The 13,268-nt window shown below is 35.9% G+C and overlaps 1 long non-coding RNA gene across 1 annotated transcript in view; it reads left to right on the top strand.

Annotated features, from left to right (window-relative positions):
- LOC136369696 (uncharacterized) overlaps window positions 1-12,953 on the top strand; it is a 358,930-nt gene extending 345,977 nt beyond the window's left edge. The window contains exon 2 of the long non-coding RNA XR_010745048.1: window positions 12,834-12,953. This is a non-coding gene — a long non-coding RNA (uncharacterized lncRNA). The remainder of the gene's footprint in view (window positions 1-12,833) is intronic.
- The last annotated feature ends 315 nt before the right edge of the window (window positions 12,954-13,268 follow it).

Raw genomic sequence — 13,268 nt, 5'->3', positions numbered from 1 at the left:
ATCTGATTGTGTGGTATGTATTCAGAGAAAGTATGTTCAAGGTCACTGCAAGTGCATTAAAAAAAAAATAAGAATAGGTATAAACAATCTCGTTCTCTGCATTTCCAATTTCCTCTAGAGCTTTGGTATCTGTAAAAAAAAAAAAAACAAACCCTAAAGAATGTTTCCAATATCTCATTGTCATTGGCTTTATTTTTCTTATTACTTAGAGACATTCTCAAAATATTTTGAGATAGTTGAAATGCTGTTGCTCTTCAGAGGGAAGTCGTAGCCCTGTGCTCTCCAGTTCATTTCCACATGCAGTACACTCTTCAGTGTGAACTGGCTTTACACAGCATGGAAGTAAGCTCCCTGGAATAACAGATTTTCACAAAGAGGTTGCAGCTTACAGACCTTGAGCTCATGGGGATTACAGTTACCTGCAATTTCCTTTTATGACCTCCACTGGCTTTGGGGATAATAAAATGCAATTGCAGACTTCCACTATCTATACATATATATATATATGTGTGTGTGTGAGTTGTGTGTGTGTGCATTATACGTGTGTAAAAGTATTTCATGTATACTGTTATATATTTATATTAAATATATTTTTCTATATATTAGGTTATAATATAAATTATATTATTTGCAATGTTTTTGTAATACATTGTTTTATTTTTATATATGTACATAAATACATATATGAGTATGTAATATATGTGTGTAAAGAACATGAAGAAGCATATATGCATACCTTGCTTATGTTTGTAAATTTGTATATGTCTATTGCACATAATATATGTATTGCATTATAAAACAAAGAATATTATATTCCCTCAATATTTAAGGGAATAACACCCTCTGGGAACATGCAGTCAGTAACTCATGTAACTTTCTGCTGTTGTAGCTACGTGCCTATGTGTTTAATTTATCAAGACATTAATATGTTTAAAGTATAAGGGAAATGTGAATTAGTTTTTTAACAGATCCATTAAAATAATCACAAATCTGAAAAGCTCACTCTAGAAATTTCTATCACTTCCATTTTACACAGACATATTTTCTTTTCCCTTCTGTTTCTTTCTTTTAGAAAACCAGGCTTTATTGTATAAACTTTGCTCAGAAATGTCTGTGCCTGTAAATTAATGTTCTGAATCTCCCTGGACATGCTGATTTATCTTTCTGGATTATGTCAAATACCCATGCATTCTTCAGATGATTTGGGAGGCCCATTTCTACAGGCATTATTGTTTCCTCATGTAGAAGACCAGTAATCATAACAATACCTTGATATTTTCATCTGTACTGCTGTAATGCAGAATTTTTTTTTAAAAAAAGCCAATCCATCAGTCCACTCCTTCTGTCTCATAAGCTCTCTTACAGAAGACCTGTGAGAAGGTGTCAATTGCTTCTACTCACCATGGAAAATGAAAAAGACTCCTGAGCTGCTTGAGGAAGAGCATGGAGTTGTGAAAAATGTTGGTTCCTCATTCTTTACTTGTTTAAGAAGATTCTAATCTTCATTCAGTGAAGTTATGACTCCTTAATAGTTTACAAATATTTATCCCTCAGCTGGAACCTAGCTACCTTCTCTCATTGAACTGCAAACATTAAATTTGCTCTCCCATGAAGTACTGTTGCTTTCACTTCAGAGAAAGAAAGAGCACATGAGGAGTGACTTCAATTATTGTAGGTTGCATGGTGATTCAACACTGCTCAAACACAAAAATTAAAATCATGTCTCTCAGCGGTATCTGTATTCAGATCCTTCATTATGGAACAAACTCTATGAATGGAATATAAACTCTGTACCTCCTCTATGACAGCGGAGGATCAAGTTTAGATATTGGAAGATTCTTCATCCCTGAGGGGCACTGGAGCAGGCTCCCCAGGGTAGTGGTCACAGCACCAAGTCTGTCAGAGTCCAAGAAATGTTTGGACAATGCTCTCAGGCACATGGTATGATTCTTGGGGTTGTCCTGTGCAGGGCCAAATGATCCTAACTCAGGATATTCTACAATTCTAAGAAAAACTAAATAGATGCTTACCAAATACTGGATTCTGTCTCTTTAACTGTAGATTACAATAAAACCATTATTATAAACATTCTTTACATACAAATGCCAATTTTTTTAAGCATTCAAATACTTAAGGTTTTAATGTCCAAAAATATTTTTTTTAAATATTCCAAGGTTAGTATCTCTCTGGTCATGAGTGTATGCTTACATTCTTCCAATGTTAGCTTGAGACACTTGGGAAGCTTTAGGTCAGATATCAGATCCCACATTTCAGAAGTGACAGAAGCTGTGTGGTTAAAAGCCATTGTAGTAAAATCTGCTTAAAAACTTAGCTCACCTCAAATACAGGATAATGTCAGCCAACGAAAAGACCCCAGAGCCTCAAAAAAAATGTGGTACAAATTACCACATTTGTTTCACTGCTAAATTTTAGTGGTCGAAGTATCTTCCAAATAATTTACTAATTACAGACTCATTAGGATTACAGGCCACCTAGACCAATCCCCTGATCAGAGTATTCTGAGTAAGATCAGGTTGCTCAGTCTTGCCTAGTCATATCTTGAACATCTCCAAGGACAGAGATGTTGAGTCTCTTGAACTCAGCCTGAATGAGAAAAATAAATGCTTGCAAACCAGACCAAGAGTGTGATCTACTCATTGAAGTTTTGAATGCAATTGCTGGCACAAAAGGCTATTTATTTTCTGTAAAAGGTCATCTCAGAGGTGAGTTGAAGAATTTCTATTCCAAGATTCTTATTGTAGGTGTGGTGTCCAAGGAAATGAGAATAATTAATATCTTAGCCATTCCACACAGAGTCATACTGAGAGGATTAGATAGGATTGAAGCACACATTTTCTAGCAATGGTGTAAGTGCAGTAGGTGTCTAAATTCTAGATCAAAGTTAAACCATAATATCTGATTTTCATGCACATAATTAAAAATCAAGAAGGGTAAGAAAAAGCCTCTGTCTAACGGACAGAACCATTCTCTTTAAGGATCTATGACTTTCATGTGAAATATTTCAAGGGTTGTCAAGGTAAAATTCAATTAACTTTAACCCACTAGTAGTATAAAAGTGTGAATAGGAGGGACACAAGCACCCAAACTGCTTTGCTATTGATCAAATTTAAAAGCTGTGAACACTAATAGAAAGCAAAAGATAGCTAGTCAAAGGGCACAGGGAGGCTGGCAGGTTTTTTCTAGCTTGTTCAAGTGTGGTGTTGTTCTTTTTTCAGCAGATAAACGCATTCAGACATTTCCACAAAGGAAATTATATTGTATGGCATCTTTTTTAATAAGATTAAAAGAGCTACTTTTACCACCAGTGACTGCCATTAATTGGTATGCTGCAAGGGAACTGACACATCCCTGGATGGCACATCTATTAACTGTAGACTGCAATCAGTAAAATAGGTTTTCCAACAAATGACTTGTCAAAGCCTTGACACAAGAATTACTTATGCTTGTAGTCAGACACGTACTTTTCCCCAGTTCAAATGCACATCTTCTGCCCCCACACTGGAATCTGAAACACAGTGAAATGTGTTTTTCCATATTTCCTTGATTAAAGTCCTAATCCATTGAATGAAACCAAATCAGTGAGTGTCCTAAGGATAGCCCAACAGACTTTGGGTAGAAAAGCAGTGGTGCAGGAATGCAATTTTCCAATTTTATTTTCAAGAAGCTGCAGTTGCAAGACAGTCTCAGCTTTTCTGTGGTAATAGATGTGAACAGAAAATGTCTTTCAACTGACAGCTCCACCACCAAGCTCACTAGACCAGCCTGGCTCCCTTTGATCTTCAGTCTTTCTGGAAATAAAATTCATTATCATGCTACTTAGCAGAAAGTGCACATGTTTTACCTGGATAAAATCTGGAAACATTCAGTGACATGGATGCTATTTATTGTAGATGTAAAATGTTCACATGGGAAACTATATTTTTTTTTCCTTGTCTTTACTATATATATATTTTTAATTTTATATTCAATTCTATATATGCTTTGGCTTACGTACTGAATCGTAACTCTGCTTTTGCACCTGGAAATCTGAGTGGATAGGAATGATCTTTTCACTGAATTGCACAAATCCAACTAAGATATATGTCCCTATTTATAGGGTCAGTATTTATTCCACCTTGTCACCTGTGTTGTGACTGGCAGGTATTTTTGAGAAGTACTGCAACATAATATGAAACAATAACACGCAACCACTTTTAGGAATTTTTCTGGGGCGCTTTAGAAACAATTGTAGCAATGAACACTAAGGGATAGGAGTTACTTTACAGACTTTAACCACTTATGTGTCTCTTGTAAGTTGGAGAGACAAATTCAGAAGTCGATTCATTTTAGGATTCCTCTATAGCTGGTACCTAAAAGTCTAGCCAGATACCTAATCACCAAACAGAGGCTAGAGAAAACGAGCAGCAATCCTAGATTACTATCTTTAATGCTGATAGACTCTTACCACTCAGGGGAAAAACAAGTCAAACTAGAAAACCCTGATGAAGTAGATTTACAAAGCTGCCTTCATCAGGAAGCTCAGATTTTTCTAGTAAAGTCTCTTACAGTTTGCAGGATCTGGTTTTGTCAAATTCATTCCAATGTCTTGATATTTTTTTTTCCATACTTTTATTTTAAATCATAACTAACAAATGTAGCAAAGGAAAACTGATAATGATTTTTAACTGGAAGACACTTTTTTCAGCCTGAGAAGATTTAGTAAACTGAAGAAAGAAAATTATAATAGAATCACAGTGATTCCTTGTGAAATTCTGTCACAAATATTACTGAAAATTGGGTTCAACAAATCTATGCTGTTCATGTATGCTTATTTACACAATTTGCACTAAGTAGAGATTATGACTTCTGTTGAAAAGTTATAACTCTGGGGAGTTCTGTTTTCCAAAGCTTTGGATTTCTACAAGTTTACTGGTGTTTTACTTTTTTCCTGCTTGATACATGAATAGAAAATACTTAAGACTTCTGTAAAGAATTTGTCTTTTTATCAGGGACTTTCCAATGAATAAATGAACTCTCCATATTATCAATAAAAGTATTATTAAATGGATTAAATATTGGCTAACTAACTGTTCTCAGAGTAGCTAGTGAGGTGGAACCATCCCTGAACAAGGATGTTGCTAACAATGTTTTGCAGTCATTAGCATTAGACCTGGCCTTGTTCAGTGTTCCTCTCAGTGGTCTGGAAATAAATATCAAACCACTGCCTTTTCAAATGACATATGGATTTTTACTGTATCAAATAATGGTGGCTAGTTCTTCATTCCAAGCAATTGAAACTGTTGACTGCATCAGACCCTGTCATTAAATGAGTCCTAATATAGTTGAAGAAACAATTTCACAGAGACACTGAAATAGAATCTATGTCTCAAAATTTACAACTCCATCCTAGAAAACAAGGACTGTACAAAAAAAAAAAAAAAAACAAAAAAACACCACCGCAGAGTAGAGTAAGGCCAGGTGGGGTGGGGTTCTGAGCAGCCTGGTCCAGTGGAAGGTGTCCCTGCCAGTGTTGGAACTAGATGACAGTTAGGGTCCATTCCAACTCAAGCCATTCTATGATACTACGATCCTATACCTAAATTAATTCAACATGAGCTGCCTGTGGGAGGCTGAGAAAAATCAAGCCACTGAAATCCTAAGTGTTGAATGTCAAGTAGAGGCATGGCCACCTTTTCTTTTTATAATCTTGTCCATACCAGTAGTTAGTTGATATTTGATGTTATTTCTGGGGTGTTGAACATTTGTACAACAGAAAACTAGACAAGATGTGAATTAACTGTCGCATACTGCAAAAGTCTGGAGAAGTTCTTTCATTAGAATAAAACCTAGCAGTAATTTCTTTCACATGTTAATGGGTTGGCAGAAACATAAGTGACAGATACAATAGATCTTGTCTTAGAGAAAAAGCTCCAGAGAAACACTGCTCAAAATGTTGTCTTTTAAAAAATCTATTCATTTATTCATACAAAAGACGTGGTCATGTACATTTCCTGATTTGGGAGGTAACCTAAGCACTCATAATACATCAGCACTGACAACTCTCCATGGTTGTCATGTTTTTATAAGTTAATTAGACAAGTATCAAAATACCTAGTGTCACTACAACATTAGTGTGTTATCTACACACATCACAGATTAGCAGGGCAATATTTATTAGTCCAGGAGACACAAACTAAATTCTCTTTTCTAGGCCAAATATTACCCCTTATAATTCATTTCACTTACAGCAACAAAAAAACTCCCTAGGTTGAATTTTGCCCATATTAAGTAGGGAAAAGGCTTCCGTAGAAAATCATTGGATTTTAGTAGAGTAACATTTCCCAATACAGAGGTATATCTCAATATGTGACACTGTCAAGACTGATACTAGAAGGGTTTCTTCCACTTTGCTGCCTGCTGATTGAAAAAAGAAGAAAGCTTAGAAGAGCTGCAAAAGCGATGCAGAAACCGAACAAAGAAATATGTCTGAGTGACAAGATGATCGAAAGAAAAAGAAAGAGCCTATTACTCACATTGTATATATACTGTATGTTCTCCATAGCAATAAAAAATATAAAATGAAAGCCTGTGATGTCATAGAGAAAGCCATTGGTGGAGGCATCTGGTAATTAAAGCTAGACTGCTTTAAATTTCAACAAAACACTTTTTGTTTTTAAACAATCAGTGATAGAGCAATGAAATTCCATTACCTAAATACACTGTCTAGGAATGGTGCCAAGTGCCATCATTTGATATCTTCTAAAATGTAGTAGATAGCCATATGCTAGTGAAATATGAGTAGTTTGCATAGAAAGGAATCAATAGATGAGGTTCTGTGGCAATGGTCATATGGAAGTTTCCAGTAGATATGGGTTGCGTTCTTCTGTATTTAAAAGTCTTTATGTTCCTGCAAATTCATGAATTTTAAATCACATGAGTAAGAGTCATGGGCAGAATATTATTGCCAAGATTTAGGAAACAGAAATCCAGCTGAATGCCAAAGGTATAAATGAGTTTAATTCCCTTCAGATACATTTGAAAATCCCATCAATACTATTAAGGGTTTCAACTACTTTAATTTATGTTCATAAAATATTGGTGGAATGTTTCTGAAGAATTAAATTTTTAAAATTCTTGAACTCAGTTGCACATGACATTCCAAACCCTTAACCTCAAAATACCAGGGTCCAGTCAGTTTAGATCATGATGCCAGGTGAATTTATTGATAAAAAAATTTCACAAAGTGTTTGTGCACAGTACACTGGCAGCATGCACCAAAGCATAGATTATGAGAGAAAAGCATGACTGTATCTTGCAGATTTGCTGTGGATCACTGTTACTAACTTCTGGGAATATTTATTTAGACAAACATACTCAATGTTTAGAAGGGATAAAACCATTCAAAACACCTTTTAACTGTTTAACATGCACAAGACCTGCAATTCACTAGAAACTGCCCTCAACCAAGCATTAACTTCTCCAGAAAAAAAAAAAAATATATATATATATATATCAAGATATTTAAGGAAAAATTTAGAATGTGAATTTAGAAAAAAATTCAGTCTTGACATAATGAAAAATCAGAAAGCTTGTTCCTTTCTAAATTAAAAAGAAAACATTTGTATTGCATCATGAATTATTTCAAGTGTTTTCTTGAATCATCAATGTAACATTGGAACTTTCTTTTGTTTTTAGTTGGAATGGGGATTTTGTTTTGTTGTGGGATTTTTTATTTGACTTCTGTTGTGAAAGATTATGCATTCCAAGAGCAGATTTCACAGCCAGTTTTTTGGGGTCTTTTTCTTTTTTTTTTTTTTTTAAGTCAGGCTTGTACATGCTGGATAATTGTGACCACAGGAGCTGACCCTGCAATATTCCCCAAACAGTTAGCTGAGAAGAATGGGATTGTTCTTCAAGCTCCTTTATGCTTCTTAGCTGGAAATTTTCTGTAGTTATTAAAAAAAAGATAAATTAGACCATTTTAAGCTCCAAATTGCTGCAGTTAGATTAGAAGTAGGAAACTGACCTTCAGCTTTGTTCGACTGCTGCACTGAGTTGTGCAATGGAAACACACTCATAGCAACCATTCTGGACAGACTGTGTCTCTTGGATAAACCCTGTGCATTTGGTCCCAATCCTGTCTCTCCCTTTGCAGTTCTGTCCTTGCAAAAAGTGCTGCTCTGTCCATTTCATATGCTTTTGGAGTGAGCAATGCTGAACCCCCAATACAATGGCTTGACTATGCGCAGACGTATGTACGTGCACCTCAAAAGGGACACAGGACCATGTCCTGGGTTATAGTATAGAATGTGCACAAAGTATTCTATCACCATCTTCATGATCTGATGAATCCAATGGTTGGAGCAGTGCTCTTCCCAGGCCCCCCTCCCCCTGGCGTGTCTTCAGTTAATGGCCCATCAATGCCTTGCCCATGACTCATAGATAACTCCCTCTGGGAGTTATCTCTCTTTAATGGGCCATCAAGGACATCCTGTATGACTCATCATCCCATTGTGAGATGCTCTGCCCAGGGGGAGGAGCCAAGCATTCTCACCTGGATATAAGCTGGGATTTGGGACAGTACAAGCAGCCTTTACCCACTGGATTCTCAGAGGATCAGAGCTACCAGACCATTCTACGGGATCACTGCTTCAGGAAGACCACCTCATCTGGACTGCTTCCATCACCCTGCTCAGGTTATATTCTGACTCTGTCAGTGGTCTTTTGTATTATTGCATTTATTTTATTTTACCTTTTTCCCCTTTTCTTCTCATTGAATTGTATTTCTGACTTGGAGCCTCTCACTCGTTTTGCTTTCAAACCGCTATAGACCACTAGTCACTTACTTGCAGAAAACTTTATCTTTCCTTCACCTATTTCTCCCAAACATTTATATTCTGCATATATTTTGCCTCTAGAATTTTAAACAATATTTGGAGTTTGTTGAAGCACAAGGCTTTTTTTTTCTTAATATATATATTTTTCATGGCAAAATTTAGGGATGCAGGTGGTAACACAGTGGGGTACTCAACAATACAAAGTGCATAACAAAATGATCAAAGAACACTGGGAACCTAAAATAGATATCAGAGTTCCTCTGGTGAAACCTTAAACTTAAAGGCGTGCACAACATTATGGGATTACAGGTCATGCCCTAAAAGGAAGATCAAGAAATAATTTAATTCAAACCCAGTGCTTGTATCTATTCCAATTCACATTGCACTTCCTCATAAAAAAGAAAACACTTTCAAGGAGAAAGTCAGAAATATATTGTTCTTTTCAATGCCAACAAATAGCTGCTCTGGAATAAATTGTTGCTTGTATGGATACTACTTTTCTACATGTAATATTAGTGGTAATCATTCTGGCAATTGTTTTTAACTGACAGATTCAGGGTGACTTGATTGTTTTACAGAGGCATTTTTCCACTTGACTGGTAATGCCACTATAGAAATTCTTGATTGCATTTCCTTGCTTTTTTGACATTGCACTCTGCATTTGTCATTTGTATACATACATATGTAAACAGCTTCATGGCAAATTCTATTTGCTTGCTCACCTTGAGTGACCCATAATGTACGCGATTGCAGGATATAGGAAAAGGCATATGAATTTAATATGGGCACTTGTCCCAGAAATTATTATGGTCTTTAGAGGAAAAAAAGATAAGAGAGGATATATAAGTTTGGAGTTGATATTAAAATATAATAAGGTATCAAAAAGATTAATAATATAACACATCACACAAACTCTGAAAAAATGCACAGTGCTATTCTAATAGAACAGGCAGATAATTTCATTTTTCCTCTAGATAAATGAACTCTTATATTATGTACTTAATTCCATGGGCAGCTTTGAATTCACAAGGGACAAGAAGCTGTGGAGCATTAGAATGTTCTTTCCATGAAATACCATGGTTGTGGTCCACCACAGGTTTATGTGGTCATTTGCACTTTCATGAAAACACAGCAAAATGCTGTGTGATCACAGGTCAGCAGACCCAGTGGTGAAAGGAAAAACAGGATGTTGAGAAAGTCCCTGTTTGAAATGTGGTCTGGAAGGGACACATCTTGATTTATAGTCTCAGACACAGATTATTACTCGGTTGTTCCCAAATTCTTCTTCCAGCTGCTGACTACAGGGGTGATGACTTCTTAGGAAAATTCGACCATGAAATACCCAGAGAATCCAAGGGGTTTTTTTTGTACTTTTGGCAGAGTTATCCAGCATTGACTGTGACTGTAACAACTACCTCTGCCTTGAATTGGGAAATTACTGTTTTAAAAATACCCAGTTTTACATGTGATCATGGAAAACACAACAACTTCATTAGAAGCAGTTTTCTTCTATGTTTTTGCCCTCTGTTATCAAAAAGCTAACAAGGAATAAGCAGAAACTTTCTGTGCCCAACACCACACGCTGTAAGTTCCCTCCTCACTAAGTTTTATATCTAAGTTTCCACATAATTAATTTTAAAACATATTAATTTGTTTGCAATTGAAGATGCCTCTACAAGAGTGTGTCCACTTAGCAAGAGGAGAGCCTTTCCTTTTGAAAACAGTAGTTTAAAAATCAGCAAAGTTAGGAAGACCAGAACTTGATCTTAGAAGGCATATTTTTGTTCATGAGCTATGTCAGAGATTTTTAGAGGTCTGTCTGTGACACTTGGAAATTAATTGTGAATGAGGTGCATTCTATTTTTCAGAGTGCATCCATCCTGTATTAGATTTTTCTACAAAATATATTAAAATAGGAACAGTGAAGCATGCTCTTTTTTTTTTTTTTTTTTTTTTTTTTCTTTGTGTAAAATTCAGAATTTTAAATTACACAATCAAGAAAAATATTGAGATTCAGTTTTGGGGGAAAACTCATTATATTATTTCTGGGTATCTTTTTACCAGAACAAGGATGAAAAAAAACCAAGGAAAAATAAACGAAGAAAAATCCCAGAAACAAATACACAAAGGACCCCCCCTCAAAAAACAATTCCACCATCAAGCAAGGCAATACCAACCATGGTATGATCTGGATGGCACATCCTGGGCAATGCATCTGGACAAAAAAATCCCACTCTGGCAAACTGCATAAAGAGGTAACTTCTTCTATGCCAATTGGTCAGACAGTGATCACCTCAAGTTATGGGGCAAATGGCATCTGTGACCACCAAAGCCCCTCCTTCAAGGATACTTGGAATTTAGACTGTAAATTAAGCAATCACAGATGGAACTTGATAACATAAAAGTGGTACTGTTGTCTGAGACTTTGGGAGAGGTTAAAATACTTGGGGAGAAGAATGTGTCACTGACAGTGGACACAAAGAATGACGGGCCATGCAAAAAGCCTACTCAGCAGCTGTGCTGAAATAAGCTTGAAGTGGGTGAAAGGTAATTCTGGCAGTGGAAGATCACAATGACATCACAATCCACCAACTCAAAAAACCCACTGACTCAAAAGAGAAAGAATGAGCATACAACTAACTAACGTTAGAAGCAAGGGAGTAATTTAACCAATAGTATAAAAGAACTGTGTAGCCAGTGAGCATTCCTTCATTTGCTAAAATGTATAAATACTGAAAAGAAGAATGACTTCTGGATTCTTGCCGCTGAGAAGAGCAGGGTCAAAAAGAACCAATGGACAGCCCTTCCCCTTTCCCTCTCCTCTCTGTCCCTCTCTTTCCCCTTCCTTCACTCTTCTCCCTCCTTGCTCCTTCCTCTCTCTCTTCTCTCCCCCTCATCTTTTTTATTTCTTTCTACCTCTCATTTACTGTTAAATAAAATGCATATTACTGACTTTGGCATATGGACTTAATTTCACCTTTATTTGGACAGAGGTATCTCTCAATAGTGAACCATAACACTGTCACTCTGTGCAATTATGCATCAGGAAGAAAAGGAAAGGCATCTAGTTCTGCTCTGGTTTTATGGCACCCCACAAGACTGGTGTTTTTATGAACTTTGAAGCCAAACCCTAGTGAATGAGAGAAGAAGCTGGAAGGGAAAGATAGAATAATTTTTTATTTTCTTGTTAATTGGCTTTACAATATCTCCTGTCAGAGACCTGCTGGACACACACAACTCATTTGCACCAGTTACTCAAAGCCACAAGATAGCTTGCAATACTTAGAAAGCCACAGATATTAATTCATCTGTTGCATCAGTACTTGATCAGTGTACATTTCCTAACAATAAAAATAAATTTGTGACACTGGAATCATCCTTTGGGGAGTTTAGCACTCATGAAAGGCTCGATTTTCTTTAGTTAATGGAGTTCTTTCCTTGGTTCTGAGTTCTTTGAGTTGAGTTACCTGATTTATACTACTTTTTATTGTTTATGTATTCTAAAGCTTTTATGGTAGGAAAAAAAAAAAAGCTGGAAGATAGCCATCTAGTAAGATGGGACTGGTCTCTTCCATGCATCCTCTCAGTGCTTATCTTTTATATGAAACCTCAGGAAACGGATCTGGAACATTTCTGTGTAGAGAATAAGTAGAAGCATTATAAAGCTAATGGCTGCATCTGTATCTTTAACAAAGATACAAGGGCATAGCTCCAATGGCACTGTCCTACCCTGTTCTTGTGAAGTCATTTATTATGCATGTGGTCACATATACTATAGATCAAATCAGTAAGATATCTTTGGTATACAGTAATGCATCTTCCTCCCTCATTTCTTCAGTTTTGGTTAGTTTTCTATAGATGCCAGTTGTTAAAAGGCGCCAATATCTCATTAGATTTTTAATTAATATGATTATTTTAGTGTCCTCATCCTTGTCCTAACTTTCCTAACCTGATTACTTTTCACTGCCAACCTCTGAAATGACATTTGCTATAAAGCAAAAAATATAAGGACAGGTTAAAAAAAAAAAAAAAAAAAAAAAAAAAAAAAAAAAAAAAAAAAAAAAAAAAAAAAAAAAAAAAAAACCACCAAAACAAAACCTGTCAAATAAGAATCATTTCTGGGCACCTTGCTGCTTCCTATTGATAAATACATAAAGCATCAGCAAACTACAGAAATGCCTTATCAACCATTTTGAGACAGTGACAGAATTACATTAACAGTTTTGATTTTTTTCAAACTATTTTATATTTTCCCTAGTCTACATCATATGTGCATGGTATCAGGACTAACAGATGCATTTATGAGCATAACTGGATGCACCTTTTAGTAATTAAAGAAAAGCATATAGTAAAATATAAGATAGAAATATTTCATGATATACTGCTCTGGCAATGAGTCTTCTTCTCCAATTAGCATAGGAATGGCATTCC

The sequence above is a fragment of the Sylvia atricapilla genome, chromosome 1 (assembly GCF_009819655.1).
Source record: "Sylvia atricapilla isolate bSylAtr1 chromosome 1, bSylAtr1.pri, whole genome shotgun sequence".
Classification (NCBI taxonomy): Eukaryota; Metazoa; Chordata; class Aves; order Passeriformes; family Sylviidae; genus Sylvia; species Sylvia atricapilla.
The sequence above is the reverse complement of the archived record's forward strand: the minus strand, read 5'-3'. Positions and strand labels throughout refer to the sequence as shown.